Below are 15,097 nucleotides of genomic sequence, written 5' to 3'. Positions count from 1 at the left end.
ATTTCCTGGTTTATCTCGTAGATACAAAGACTTATTAAAACTTCTCGAGCAAGACAGGTTGTGACCAATTCGTCAATTTCAGAGTGTTGCATTTGACAACTGCTTTCCCTGGGCCTCACAGTGGAATTCCATTTCAAAGTGTATCTTCAGATAAGTCCCCATGGCTGAGTTTAATTACATCTGCTAGTTCTGAAAGTAAGGTGACCTGCGTGTGGACCCAGTCTCGTCAGTTCCACATAAGCAAAAAGCATCTGGGTACATGGTTTTAATCCTCCATTACACCCTTATTCTCCCTTTAATCATTTCATCTTTCACCCTTAACCTATGTCCACTAGTTCTTGTCTCACCCAACCTCAAAGGGAAAAACCTGCTTGCATTTATTCTTAGACATACTAAATTACAAGGGGTATATAGTATGCCTCCATCAAATCTCCCCTCATTCTCCAATGCTCCAGGGAGTAAAGACCTAACCTGTTGATAATCTTTTCCTGTAACTCAGTTCCTTGAGTCTCAACAACATCATTGAATTTGCACGTTTTCCCTGTGACTCAATGGGTTTCCAGTTCCTTCCCATATTCCAAACTTGTGCCCATTGGTGGACACTGTTAATAGCATCTGCAAGTGGGGTTTTGATAGGAATGTGGGAGAAAAAAGATGCATTGAATATAAAGTGGATACCTAATGGTTAGTAAACAAGGAGCCTGTAGGGTACTGGGGATACAGAGCTGTAGAGAAAAGTGCTGGAGAAACTCAGCAGATAGTGAAAACAACAGATAGTGAATGTTTCAGGCCTGAGCCTTCATTAGGTATGCCAAAGATCGGGCAAACACCCAAACAAATGGGAGGTAGAGATGGGAAAGGGAGGACTGCATGCTTACAGGTGACAGGTGAATGCCAGTGGGAGGGGGAACAAAAGAATGGATCTGGGAGGTGACTAGGAGCTTGCTTCACTGAGCACCTTAGCTCTTTCCACTGCAACTGAATGGAGCTAACCACTTAAATTTCAACCTCATCACCACACCAACATGTCTGTCCATGGCATCATGCCTGTCAGTTGTGGCCACTCATAAATTGGAGGAGCAGCACCTTGTGTTCCGTGTTGGCAGTCCCCAACCATACAACATTAAATTTCTGGTAAAGCTAACTTCTTATATTTCCCTCATCCCTCTGACTCCACTCTTTCTCTTTCTTCTCCCCAACATTCTCCTCCTGCCCGTCACCCTCACCTTCCTTCCTCCTCCTTCTCTTTCTTTCTACAATCACAGAGCACCTCACTCAGACTCCTCCCCCTATCTGACTTTCTCATGATGTCTGAAGCCTCTATGATAACCCTTCTGATCCATTTCCCGCCCTCTGCACTCTGTGTCCTCTTTGTGATTCAACTAACGTTTGTCCCACTGGAAACCCATGTTCAGTAATTTGCATCTTCTTCCTGTAGCCTCATGGTGCTCTGGACTCATCCAAAATCCAAAAGATGTGCGGGTTGGTAGGTAGATGGACACTGTGCAGTGTCTCATGTGTGCAGGTGAGTGGTTGAGTCTGGGGAGCTTGCTGAGTATGTGGAATGGTACAGTTAGTGTGGAGGGTGGCATGGTTAGTGTGGAGAATGGCACTTAAGTGGAAATGGTTAGGGCAATGCCATTACAGAATCAGTGACTCAGATTCGATCTGGCATTGTCTGTAAGGAATATGTGCATCCTCCCCATATGAATTTCCTCCAGGGACTCTGATTTCCTCCCATGTTCCAAAGATATGTGGGGTTAGCAGGTTAATTGGTCAGATGGGGGATTTTGAGCAGGGCGGGCTTGTGGCTTGCATCTTGAAATTAAAAATTAATAAAAATGGGGTGATTGTAGAATTGTTGTAAATGGGTGTCTGATGATCATCACAGGCTTCATCTCTCTCTGACCCTATTTCACTCCTTTCCCAGACTATCTGCCAGTTAATTCTCTGGGTATTTTGGATTTTGGCATGTGCCTGATATATCCTGAAGGGAAATAGAGTTGTGAATTAATGCAGCATGGAATCACCATTCATCCCAACACACTTTTGCTGATCAATGTGTCTTCCTGAGCTGGTCCCATTTACCTGCAATTCATTCACATCCATGAACCTGCACAATAAATATAAATAAAATAATTGTGTCCATCTCTAAGACTGCCTTTGATGTCTCATTCCGTACACTCTCCCAGGACCCTTTTTAAATTACCTCCCCCCCTTACCTTCAAACTATACCCTTGAGTTTTAGACACCTCTGCCCAAGAAAAAACATCTTCACCATATCAAGGTCCCTCATAATTTCACTCAAGCCCACTGTCCTGGAAACATCCTATGAACCTGCACCCACTTCATTACATTCACTCTATACAGTACTGACCAGAAAGGCATCAAAAACTCCAAGTGTGGCCTGACAAATGTATTGTACAGATGAATAGATTTAAACAATAAAAGCTGCAGATAATGTAAGGTATAGATTAGTTCAATATAATTTTTTATATCAGCTATAGTTGAATAGAATGAAATCAAATTTATCAGATCAATGTTTTAGATGTGGTGAAGACACAGGAACATTTTTGCATTCAACTTGGTCACGTCCCAAGGTAAAGCCTTTTTGGGTGGACTTAGGGAATTTTTTTAGAATAAGTTACAGGCATTGTATTTCCACAAAACCCTGATTTATTTCTATTGGGGAATAAAGAAGGAGCAAGACCTAATTTGAAACCATCAATATACCAAATTAAATTTGTTAAAATAGCATTAGCGGTGGCAAGGAAGTATATTGTAGTAACCTGGAAATCAGATTCACACTTGGGTATGGGAAGATGGAATGGAGAAATTCAAAGTTGTATAGCTTTGGAGAAAATAAGATACAATTTGAGAAATTAATATGGTAAATTTTTGCAAATTTGGATCAAGTTTTATGTATAAATATGTAGTGGTGTTCTTCCAGCCTCTTGAAACCTGTGTTAATCTTCTTCCCTAAACTGATCTTATAACTTTGCTGGAGTCGTGTGTGCTGGAAAGCAATTGTCTGAGCAATTAAAGATGCTATCTTTTTCCTTTTCTTTACTCTATATTACTATATATCCTTTTCATATATAAATTTATTTGGGGGTTGGGGGTTTAGGAAGGGAGGGTACAGGAAGGAAGTGGAGGGGGTTAAAACCATCATGTAATGATTGAAACTCTTAAATTTATATTCCTGTTGTTTTATATAATTGTTTATTAATTACGTCTGGAAAATTTTTTAATAAAATATTTTTTTAAAAATCTGGTGGATAGATGAATAGACACGGTGTGACCTGCTAAGTTTCTCCAGCACTTGTGTGTACTTTAACAGCTGACAAATAAATAAAGAATACACTCACTAGTTTCTTTCAGCACGCCATGAAGGCGACTTTATTATTCACTAGACACAACATTGAATTCTTCAACTTCATAAACACTACTCACCTAAACTCCTCTGACCTTCTTATTGGCTCAATGTTACACGAGTGATCCTGACACTCTCACTCTCCTCCTGTATCTGAGATTCTTCACCCATATACTAATGCACGATAAATCCATGTGCTTTTGCGTCCCCCTCAATAATGTTGCATAGCTTACAACATTAGCAGTGGCCAGTACCGCTCCCAACAAAGATAAGTACTTGACTGCGACAGCCCCCCACCTCAGCCTTTGAGCCATGCAAGGAGGTGACTGATTGGAATTGTCCTACTATGTAACAGACCGAAAGGCTGACAGTTCGGCCCGATCTCATATGATAGTGCAAGACAGGTGATGCATGGTCTGACTGGCAAGGGTTGGACGGGTCCTCTGACTCTGGCTCCGATACAGAACATTGACCGCCGGCTTCAACCTGTCAATGGAAACCATGTCAGCTTTTCCATTCCTGTCGATCACAAACGTCTTCAGGTGGCATTGTAAGACCTGAAAAGGACCATCATAAACAGGCTGAAGTAGTTTGCGAAAAGCACCATGCCAGAGGAACACGAGTACAGTGTTGTAAATCATTTGGCACATACACTACAGCTGATGCCTGCCACGTAGGAGTAGGTTGGATTCATCTCATGCTTTCCTGAAAATGATCAACATAACTAGCCAGATCATAGAGCATTGTGCTTGGTCTCGTTTTCACAAACTTGTCTGGAAAGGTTAATGTATTGACATATACTAGCTCTCCTGCTGAACATCCAAACAAGTTTACAGAATCAGTGACTCAGATTCGATCTGGTATTGTCTGTAAGGAATATGTGCATCCTCCCCATGTGAGTTTCCTAACAAATCCAAACAGTAGTACACACTCCAAGGAGAACCATGGGCAAATGTTCGCTCCACATCGAATTATCACCACCTGTTATTAATGCTGCCTTCAATTGTCGATTGAAATGCTCAACGTAGCCATTGGCCTGCAGATGGTAAACCATAGTGTGAATATAGGTAGTGCCTGGAAGATCAGTGAGAGCTCAAAACAACGCCAACTCAAACTGAGTCCCTTGATCTGTTGTAATACTGATAGATTGAATCCAATGATCCACAAAAGCCCTAGTGACCATCTCTGCAGAGTTCTCAGTGATAGGAATGGCCTCTTGCTACATGGTAGTCTGGTCTTCACATGTGAGCAGATAAGTATATCCCCGAGATAGTGGAAGCGGGCCTACCAAGTCTAGGTGCACATGCTAGATAAGGGAATCTGGAACAACAAAATTCCCCAGCTTGGATTTTGTGTATCTTGATACTTTAGACTGTTGACATGGAAAGCAGGTCCTTGTCCATAATCCAAAAATTCTGTTGAGGCCAGTTAAATTGTTCTGTAACTAGTTTGATTGATGCTCTACCAGGATGCGATAGATTGTGAAGAGACTCATAAACCTCCTGCCTCAATGCCACTGGCACAAAAGGCCTTGGCCTTCCTGTGGAAAAATTGCAGACTAACTTTTCACCTGATTTATCCAAGGTCACATCTTGAAGAAGAGGACCAGAGTTGAACCGGCAATACCAGATGAGATCGGAATTGATGTGCTGTGCATGAGTCATGGCAGTGAAATCAATGACAGTAAAGGCATCAATGTCACACCCAGACATGGCATCGGCCATGGCATTCACTTTTCCATATGTCTGATGCAAATTGTAGGATGAAGTCCAAGTGTTGAATCTCTCTGGGTGAGTAGAGATGTGTGCTTGTACTTGCAGAATGCGTAAGAAACGGGTGGTTTGTATAAATAGTGAAAGGACGACCTTCCAATAAAAAGCTGAAATGTTTCACTGCGAGATAGATGGCCAAAAGTTCTCAACCAAACATACTACACTTTGCCTGAGCCGGTAACAGCTTGGCTGAAAAAAACGCCAGAAGTTCCAATTGCTCATGGACTCATTGTATGACACTGCTCCCACAGCACTGACAGACATATCTGTGGTAAGAGAGAGTAAGGCATTGGGCTTTTGATCTACAAGCATCACGGCATTTGCAAGTGCAGCCTCCGCATCATTGAAAGCATGCATAGCATCATATCAGATCCTTTTAGTAGTTCAGTAAGGGGTAATAGAGATGCTGCAGCATTTGGCAGGAATCGGCAATAAAAATTCATCAAGCCTAAAAAACATCACAACTGGCCAAAAGTAACGTGTATAGGAAATCTTTGAATCTCTTGCACTTTTGATTCATCGGGAAAAATACCAAAACACCAAACATGCATTTACTGGGATTAATCATGATGCCAAAACCATCAAGCCTCTGAAATAATGAGATAAAGTAGCTTGCAACCAGATATCATTGATGTAAACAAACAAAAATCAAGGCCAGCAAATACATGGTCCATAAATTGAGCTATACTCCATAGAGTGAATGGCATTTACAGAAATTCAAACATGCCAAATGGGGTAATTACTGCCATTTTCGTGATATCAGAAGGCTTAACTGGAACCTGAGAGTAAGCACGTTTTAGATCTATTTTCATGAATACATTTTCGCTGTGGAGGTTTGCTGAAAAGTCTTGTAAATTGGGGATGTTGTATTGGTCAAACATGGTAGAATTGTTCAGGGCATGATAATTACCACAAGGCCACCAATCCCAAGGAGATTTCTTTGGAACCATATTGCAGCTGTGAAGCCCAGCAGATGTCATATCTGTGGACTATACCCAACCCTTGCTTGTGGTCAAATTTCAGTTTCATGATTTATAACTGTCTAGGGGTAATCTATGAGCCCACACTACCACTGGAGGACCCCGAATCTCTAGATGATGGGTTACTGTATGTTTAACATCTGTTTGACGCTATGATAGGGTCTCTAGGCAAGGGAAACTCTTGAGCAAGTCTCAAAAGGGCAGGAGCCAGGATTAAGGCTCGTCAGGTGACTGATGACATTGGAGGGACAACAGATGCAGCTCACTTGCATACAAGAGCTGCAGTCCATGACAGCGATTTTTTTCAAATCCACCAACAAAGAAAAATGTGAATAGAAATCTGCTTACAAAATGGAATTTGCCACGTTTGCAACCGTGAAAACCCACCAAAATTGTTTCTTGAGACCAAAATCCAATGTGAGTGACCTCTGGCCATATGTTTAAATATGAGAATCATTCGTGGTTGAAAGAACACATGACATATTAGGGTGTCTGCATACCTCTGTGGTTGGAGGGACCACTGAAATCTCTGCAATGGAATCGACAAGAAATTGAACACCCAAGAGACTGTATTTGATGGAAAAAAATGGCAACTGACATGCCCATGGGCTGCAGTTGCCTCTACTGGTGGGCTAGTCATTTCCCAGCTGCCATTTGTAGAAGTCGCAATGTGGCTGACAGGACTAGGTAGCAGCACCAAATTTCTGAGGCTTCCAACAAATATGCTGCCCGTCATCTCTACCACATCCTCAACTACCACGATTCCAACCTGGTCGAAGGAAGGAATTCCATTGCGGGCCCAAAGCCTGGACCTGCATAGTCAGTGTTGCCACTTGCTGTTCCAACTCAGTTATCTTCGATATGGTGCTAGTGCTATCTTTGATTGATAAGGTGCTGGTACTTCCAAGGTTTACTGAACAGTTGTTCCAGTTCTATTTGCTCCTTTTGACTAGGGTAAGAAGCCAATCTTCTATCTTCAATGCAGAGGTCATGGATATAGCAATATTGGCATGATCCACCAACTGATCGAGGGTGGACATTCGAAAGACACTGACCAAATGTTCTTGAATGATTAATTAAATAGGGAATGAATCTCTGCTTCCAAAAATCACCTTCAACAGGTTCTGTTCCAGATGGCCTATTGCCTAAGCTATCAAGATGGCTGAGTACACCACAGAATAGCCGCCTTAAGCATGTCCTATTGGAGATTACCATCGAGATCCACTAAGACATCCTCCACTTCACAGGCAATCTGGTCTGGAAGACGCTCCACAAGTAAACTGGTTCGTCTTCTGACCGGTCGCACTGAGGGCAAAGAAATGTGCTTCGAGGATTGTGAAACATGCTGGGGCATTATTAATGGAAAGGAGGTTGGGGGAATCATTAGGTTGATCTCCCCGTCTGCTCCTGTAAGGGGTTTATCCTCATCACTATCCATTTTAAATTAGACGGTACTGTAGACTCACGGGGTCACTGCTTATAACGGCACTGATTTGCCACAGTTTACAAACAAATAAAGAATGCACTCACTCATTTTTTTCAGCACACAATGAAGTCGACTTTCTTTTTATTATTCACTAAGCACAACATTGCATTCTTCAACTCCCAAATACCATCCAGCAAAATTCCTCTGACCTTCTCAATAGCTAACAGGCACACAGGTGATCCTGACACTCTCACTCTCCTCCTCCGGTGTCTGAGATCCATCACCCCTAAACTGACGCTTAATACACTTGGTGCTATTACCCCCACCCATCTTATTGCTTTTGTCATCGATGGCAGCTGACACCACTCCCGACGAAGGTAAGTACGAGACCATGACAGTATGCACATTTTTACAACTGGAATCAGATATCTGAAATCTTGTACTTAATATCCTGATCAATAAAGGCAAGAAAGCCTCAAACCTTCTTCACTTTGTCCACCTGTGTCACCACTTTCAGGGAACTATGTGCTTGTACCCCAAGGCAGCTCTGTTCTATAACACTCTCCATGATCAGGGGCCTACTCTGCACATGTTATAGCCTGGTTTCGCTTCCCCTGAAACATCGTTTTGCAATTGTTTTAGTTGTTTCATTTGTTATTCCTTGGCCCACTTTCCAAGTTGAGTGAGACCTCTGTTGTAACCACAGGCAACCTTCTGGTCCACCACACCACTGTTGGTGTCCTCCACAAACTTACTATTCATTCTATCTGCATTCTCATGAATGTGATAAATATGACAAACAGTAGGAAACCCAGCACTGATCCTTGGCAACACACCACTGGTCTAAAAAAAATCAGCCCTCCACTACCATCCTCCAATTCTCCTACTTCCTACAATGACTGATGACACCCTTAGAACATAGAATATAAAACAGTGCAGGCCCTTCAGCCCAAAATGTGCTGACTTATATAAACCTACTCAACATCACTCTTACTCTTCTCTCCTTCACAGCCTACAACCCTTATTTTTTTTCCTAAATCTATGTGCTGATCTAAGAGTCTTTTAAATGTTCCTTTTGTATCAGCCTCCACCACCTCCCCTGGTAATGCCTTCCAGACATCCACCACTCTGGGTATAAAACCTACCTCTGACATCTCACTTAAACTTTCCTTCGCTCACCTTAAACAGGTGTCCACTGGTACTTGGTATTGTTTCCCTGAGTAAAATGTGCTAGGGATCCTCCCTATCTATGCCTCTTACCTTTCCTCATTTGTTGCTCCAAAGAGAAAAACCCAAACTCTGTCAAGCTTTCTTCATAAGACATGTTCTCCAATCTAGGCAGCAACCCAGTAAGTCTCCTCTGCATCCTTTCTAAAGCTTCTACATCCTTCCTCTAATGAGGTGACCAGATTGTACACAATACTCCAAATGTGCTCTAACCAGAGTTTTATAGAGCTACAACATTACTTCATGGCTCTTGAACTCAATTCTCCCTCTAAGCCTTCTTCACCACCTTATCCAGTTGTGTGGAAACCATGAGGGATGAATGGATTTGGACTCCAAAATCCTCCTGTTCCCCCTCACTGCTAAGAAGCTATTAACCATGTACCATGCCTTCAAATTAGACCTTCCAAAGTGCATCGCTGTTGGCTAGGCCCTCTGTTCTCTTCCCTGAATTTCCTTGTTTTCATTACTTTCTCCACTTTAAATGCAGAAAAGCAGTATTAAAGTAAATCCTTTCCCTTGAAGCTATTGTCTACCAAAGTTAGTCCAATCACCTGCCAGCTGATGCTCCTCCCCTTCCCTTCTTGTCCCCCACCCCCACCTTATATTTAAATGTCCGCCAGTTGTGAATATCCCTGATGAAGGTTTTGGCCTGAAATATCGACTGTCTATTGCTTTTCATGGCTACCTGACCCACTGTGTTCCTCCAGCATTTTGTGTGTTGCTCCAATTTACCAATGTTTGGCCGATATCTCACTGAACTTTTCCTATCCATCTATGTGTCTAAATGTCTTTCAAACATTTAAAGTTCTACCTGCCTCTACCACTTCCTCTGGCAGTTTGTTCCACATACTCACCACCTTGTGTGTGTAAAAGCTGCTCCTCGGGACCCTTTTATATTTTCCCCTCTCATCTTTGATCTATGCCCTTTAGTTTTAGACTCCCCTACCCTGGGAAAAATATTGTGATAATATACTATATCTGCCTCTCATGATTTGAAAAGACCTAAAAGTCTCGTCAAACTTTTCTACAGCCTTTTCATCCAATGACATTTTTCCTGTAGCTGATCTGTGATCCCACATGTGGATGACCTCACTGATCCTCTCAAGGGAACATATTCTTTTCCTAATTGATCTTTTGCTCTTGTACTTGTCGAATCTCTTATATCCACTTTTTGCCCTCCTAATTTATTTAATTTACATCTCCATACACTCTTCCAGGGGATTCCCTTGATCCCAGCTGCCTAAACTTGACACATGCTGCCTTCTTTTTTCTCACTAGTGCCTTAATATCCCTCATCCGCTCAGGATCCTAATCCTTCAAGCTATACCTTCTCTTCTGATATGAAAATGTAGACCTGGAACTTTCCCTATCTGACTTTTATAAGATGCAGACTTGACAGACCCACTAACAGCCTCTCTCAATTATTCTTTGCAAGTTCTTGACTAATGCCATAAAAATTAGCTTTGGCCTAATTTAGGACTGGCTAATAGACCAGTCCTGACTCTTTCCATAACTATTTTAAAACTAACAGAATTATGGCCACTATCACAATGTTCTGCACAAACACTTCCATCACTTGTTCTGCTTTACTTCCAAGTCAAGCTTTGAAAAGCTTTGCAAAATTGTAAGGCATCGACTGGAGCCAAAGAGAACCAGCCCTCCAGCTTTACACCAGAAGGTCTGGTGTAGGAATGGCTATGTCATGCACCTGACCCTTTGGAGAAAGGTAACCACAGTCAAAATACAAGAGGGCATGCTCTTAGGTGAAGCGAGTAAACTTTAAAGGAGATGTGCAAAGCAGGTTTTGTGCTGGAAGCAGACAAAATAGTAACATTTAGGAGGCTTCTAAATGGACATATGAACATGCAGGAAATAAAAGGATATGGATCCTGTATTGGCAGAAGAAAATTAATTTGAATTTATTGGTGCAGACAACCTGGGTCAAAAGGCCTGTTCCTGTGCTTACTGTTCGATGCTCCATGTACTTATTTAAGTTATTATACTTGTGTTTATAGTGTTTGTAATTATTTATTGGTACTTTACTGATTCTGAATTATATTTTTAAATTTCTTAATTGTTTTAACTGTAAAAATTGTGATGAGTATTTTGTCAATGTCTTTGACATTTAGAACCAGTTCGAGGCATTTGCCAGCCAGCTGTCAGGGTGTTCTGCTGGCCCCAGACCTGAAGCTGACTAACCACTTGGATCCTGGACCTGCACCCACACACAGAATGCCACTTGGGGGGAGAGTGTCAGCTTGTTTAGCTCTCAATCTTCAGGGGTAGTGAGGTGTGGCAGTGGGCTTTATCCAGCAGGGTCATATCATTAATGTCCAATCCCTTGCAGTATATTCTGATTCCCTCCACCACCATCCATGATGTACAAAGTTATCCTTGTCTGCATTCCTCACTTGCACTCGGAGTCCTGACTTACCCTCTCAAACCTACCTGATGTCAACTCCAGTACTAGCTAGTTGTTTGCTGCTGAGGAATTAAGAGACCAATTAGAATTAATCGACAAGCACATCCTGGACCCACAACACTTCCTTAATAATCCCAGCACTACACTTCCTAAGGAGGTTGAGGAGGGCAAGACTACTGGCCCCTATAAACAACATTTTACAAGAGCACAATTGAGAGAGAACTGCTTGCAGGCGCCTCAGATTGAAGAGACTGCCATCCATGCGGTACCGGATGTAAACAGTGTCTTCATTGTTGGGGTCTTTCGTGGCTTGGTTCAGCATCATGCTGAAGAAGATTGAAAAGAGGGTTGGTGCGAGAACACAGCCTTGCTTCTCGCTATTGTTAATGGAGAAGGGTCAAACCTAGTGTACATGGTAAATGGTAGGATATTTAACAGTATGGAAGAATAGAAGGACCTTGGGGTCCAAATCCACAGATCTCTCAGGGTTGCTGCACTGGTTGATAGGTCAGTTAAGAAGGCTTCATTAGTTGGGGGATTGAGTTCAGAAGTTGTAAGGTAATGTTGCAGCTCTATAAATCTCCCGTGAGACCACATTTGGAATATTATGTTCAGTTCCAGTCACTCTTTTAGAGGAAGGATGTGGAAGCTATGGATAGTCAAGATTATGAGAGGCATAGATGAGGTAGACTGCCAGCACATTTTCACAAGTAACAAACACCAAAGGACATCTGTACAAACTGAAGGAAAGAAAGTTGAGGGGAGACATCAGGCGTGTTTTTTACACAGAAACTTTTACATAGAATGGGTGTCTGGAATGTATTGCCAGGGTGGTGGTGGAGGCTCAGACAGAAGAATGTTAGGTAGGGAGAGCAGTTTTATTTTGGTAGGTATACATGGGTCGGCACACAACATGCTGTGATGTTCTATATTCCATGTTCTATCCCATAATGTTGGGTCACTTATGAATGAAAGGAGTAAATCATTCCAGAATATTTATACATTTTCATATCTCTCTCTCTCTCTCTCTCTCTCTGTATTTAATATGTACTTTTTAAGAAATGTATTATGTGCGAACTGCGCACCAAGGTTTGGAGAAACTGTTTCATCTAGTTGTGTATGTACAGTCAGATGATAATGAATTAAATTGAACTTTAAGGAGAGCTTATGCTGGAATGAAGCCCTCTCTCATTTTGTGGTGTAGTATATAATTATTAAGTAATAGAGCATCACTGCTGTTTCCTGTGCTTGAATGATCTCTCACCAGGACCCTTTCATGATGTGCATGTTTTGATATGGAAATTAGTGAGGTGCTTTGTTTTGTCCCTTCCCCCATCACCTCTAAGCTCCTTTCCTGCGCTCCGGCATTCACCCGTCACCAGTAACTCTGTGCGCTCCCACCTTCTTATTCGGGCATTTGTTGACCTTGGCACTCCAGAAGAAGGGTTAAGGCCCAAAACGTCAACTGCCCATTGCTTTCCATGGATGCTGCATGACCTGCTGAGCTCCTGTGGCTCTTTTGTGTGTTTTTCCAGTGCACCAGCTTCTGCAGACTTCTTGTTTACCTCCATTTTCTTGGTTGCTTTAATAGTTATCTCTCAGTTTTACTTTGAACTCACAAATTTTGGGTTGATACTCATGAACCATATCACCACCTAGCCTACTTTTGCTGTCTTCTACCATACTAATATAGAGCTGTACAAGGTGTGGGTGAGTCTAAACTTGAATTACTGTGTGCAGTTAGAGCAAATATATCAGTTAGTTGGAAGAAATGCAGAGATTCCCCAGGATGTTTCCAGGACAGGAGGACTTGAGTGAGAGGGAAAGATTGGATAGCCTGGGTCTTTATTTGCTGGACTGTCGAGGGCTGAGAGGTGACCTTATGGGAGTTTATAAAATAATGAGGACACAAATAAATTAATGCTCACAGTCGCATTCCCAGAATTTGAAGGCTTGAGGTGAGAGGAGAGAGCTTTAAGAGGGACATGTGGGCAACCTTTACACTCAGGATGGTTTTCTATGCCTGGAACGAGTTGGTCTAATCAATATCTGAAAGATATTTGGACAGATATATGGATAGAAAGAGTTTAGAAGGATGTGAACCAAATCCAGACACAAGGGACCAGCCCAGAATGCTAACTTGGTCAGCTTGGGCCAGTTGGGCCAAAAGGCCTGTTCCATGCTGTCTGTCAGACTATCCATCTTGGCCAGTGTTCCCGATCACAGTTGATGAGCCTTTGTGCAAGAAAGTGTGAAGTGAACAAATGAACCTTGGCATGAACAGCATAGCACAAAATGAGGGAATGCATGCTACCCTGCATTTACTTCATTAATTAAAGGAACATTGAATTTAGTGTGACTTGTCATCTTGTGATATTTGCAAAGAAAAGGAGAGTTTGAGGTGCAAGAAGGAGATGGAGCAGGAGGGGTTTTCTGTTCTACAATCACATCAATCTGCATATTTTGGAACTGAGATAATTAATATAATTAATAATATTAATTGCAAATATCAATCTTCGCTGATTAATTGTTGTTCAGTCTATTATAGATATTATAGAACATTACAGCACAGTACAGGCCATTCAGCCAAGAATGTTGTGCCAACCTATATAAGCCTACCTAACAATCTAAACTTTCCAAACCTTTTGTTTTTCTTCTAAACTGTCCTAGTTTAGAATGGCAATATGGTGCTTAGTGTTGTCAGTTGGTATGTATGGATTTGGATATAAAACTTCCAATAATAGTGATTCAATTAATTATTTCAGGCCACAGACCTTCTGATCAGGTGCTGGCAACAGTGAGACTAACATTCACGCAGTCCTTGGAAAGAGTGATGCAAGGGGAGGGACATGGGCGAGCTCAATGAAATGGAATTTCATCTGTCATTTAATAGAAGAGTTACATTTGCTTGTAGCAAAAACTTCCAACGAGTAGGCTGATCCTTCAGCTCATTATTTGTCTCCACTGTAAGAATGAACACAAATGAATAGTACACTGTACAGAAGAAACATCGAGTGGGAACACATACTGTAAATGATACGGACACTTCCATTCTACAAGTGATTACTCACCTGTAAGTGATCATTTCATATCTTTGGATAGCCAGTTAAAAAAAATGTTGTTCTCGAGAACACTGCACTGCAATGTGAAATTTATTTTTAGCTTTAAATGATGCAATGAATTAGAATTTCTTTGGAAATTTTTGCTGTATTCTTTCCACAAGTTGTGAGTACTTTATTGCACCCAGCTGCTGTTCGTAGCATTAGGAAGAAATGTTGAGAAAAGCTGTGACTTAGCTGTGATTTTCATTGAGATCAGCCTTCATTTAAGAACAAATGCGTCATCTTCTGCTTTCATGTGAGGAACCATTATTTTACCAGATTAGATAGTTATGAAATAGTAGCAGGCTCTTTGCATTTTAAGTAAAACAAAAAAAATAAAGTTTGAACTGCATGAAGAAACCTAAAAACAATGCTTCACAAAGTTGTCCTGACGGAATCCTGGGGAACCAAACCACCCAGCGGCCAAGGATACCTCTGTGTGCTATTTGCAGCAAATGTGTAAATGTGTTTTATTGCAGCCAGCAAAATGAGAACTGCGTTCCCACTTGTGTGCTTGTGAACCATATGGAGGTGATCTGTGTTGAGTTGCAGAATTTCAGCTGTAACCACATTACAGCTGGCAACAGCATCATAGGGCTGGACAATGAGAAATAAATGATGCCAGGCATGTTTCTGATACATAACTTCTGCCAATCCTGGAAAACATGAATGTTATTGCTGGCCTGAAGTTAAATGTGCCAAGCCGCAATGAATTCCATTGCTGGCTATTCTAAAAGTTCACAGAAGAAACAATGCAACTTTGATCCCTTGTGTTAAATGTGTGGGAGAATTTCGG

General features: G+C 41.7%; 1 protein-coding gene across 1 annotated transcript in view; it reads left to right on the top strand.

Annotated features, from left to right (window-relative positions):
• The first annotated feature begins 14,156 nt into the window (after positions 1-14,156).
• The window catches only part of LOC138761741 (collagen alpha-1(XII) chain-like), a 142,735-nt gene continuing 141,794 nt past the window's right edge, over positions 14,157-15,097 (top strand). The window contains exon 1 of the mRNA XM_069934406.1: positions 14,157-14,273. The gene's annotated coding sequence lies outside the window, so the exon portion shown is untranslated. The remainder of the gene's footprint in view (positions 14,274-15,097) is intronic.

Source organism: Narcine bancroftii, chromosome 4, assembly GCF_036971445.1.
Source record: "Narcine bancroftii isolate sNarBan1 chromosome 4, sNarBan1.hap1, whole genome shotgun sequence".
Taxonomy (NCBI): domain Eukaryota; kingdom Metazoa; phylum Chordata; class Chondrichthyes; order Torpediniformes; family Narcinidae; genus Narcine; species Narcine bancroftii.
This window is presented reverse-complemented; position numbering and strand designations above follow the sequence as displayed.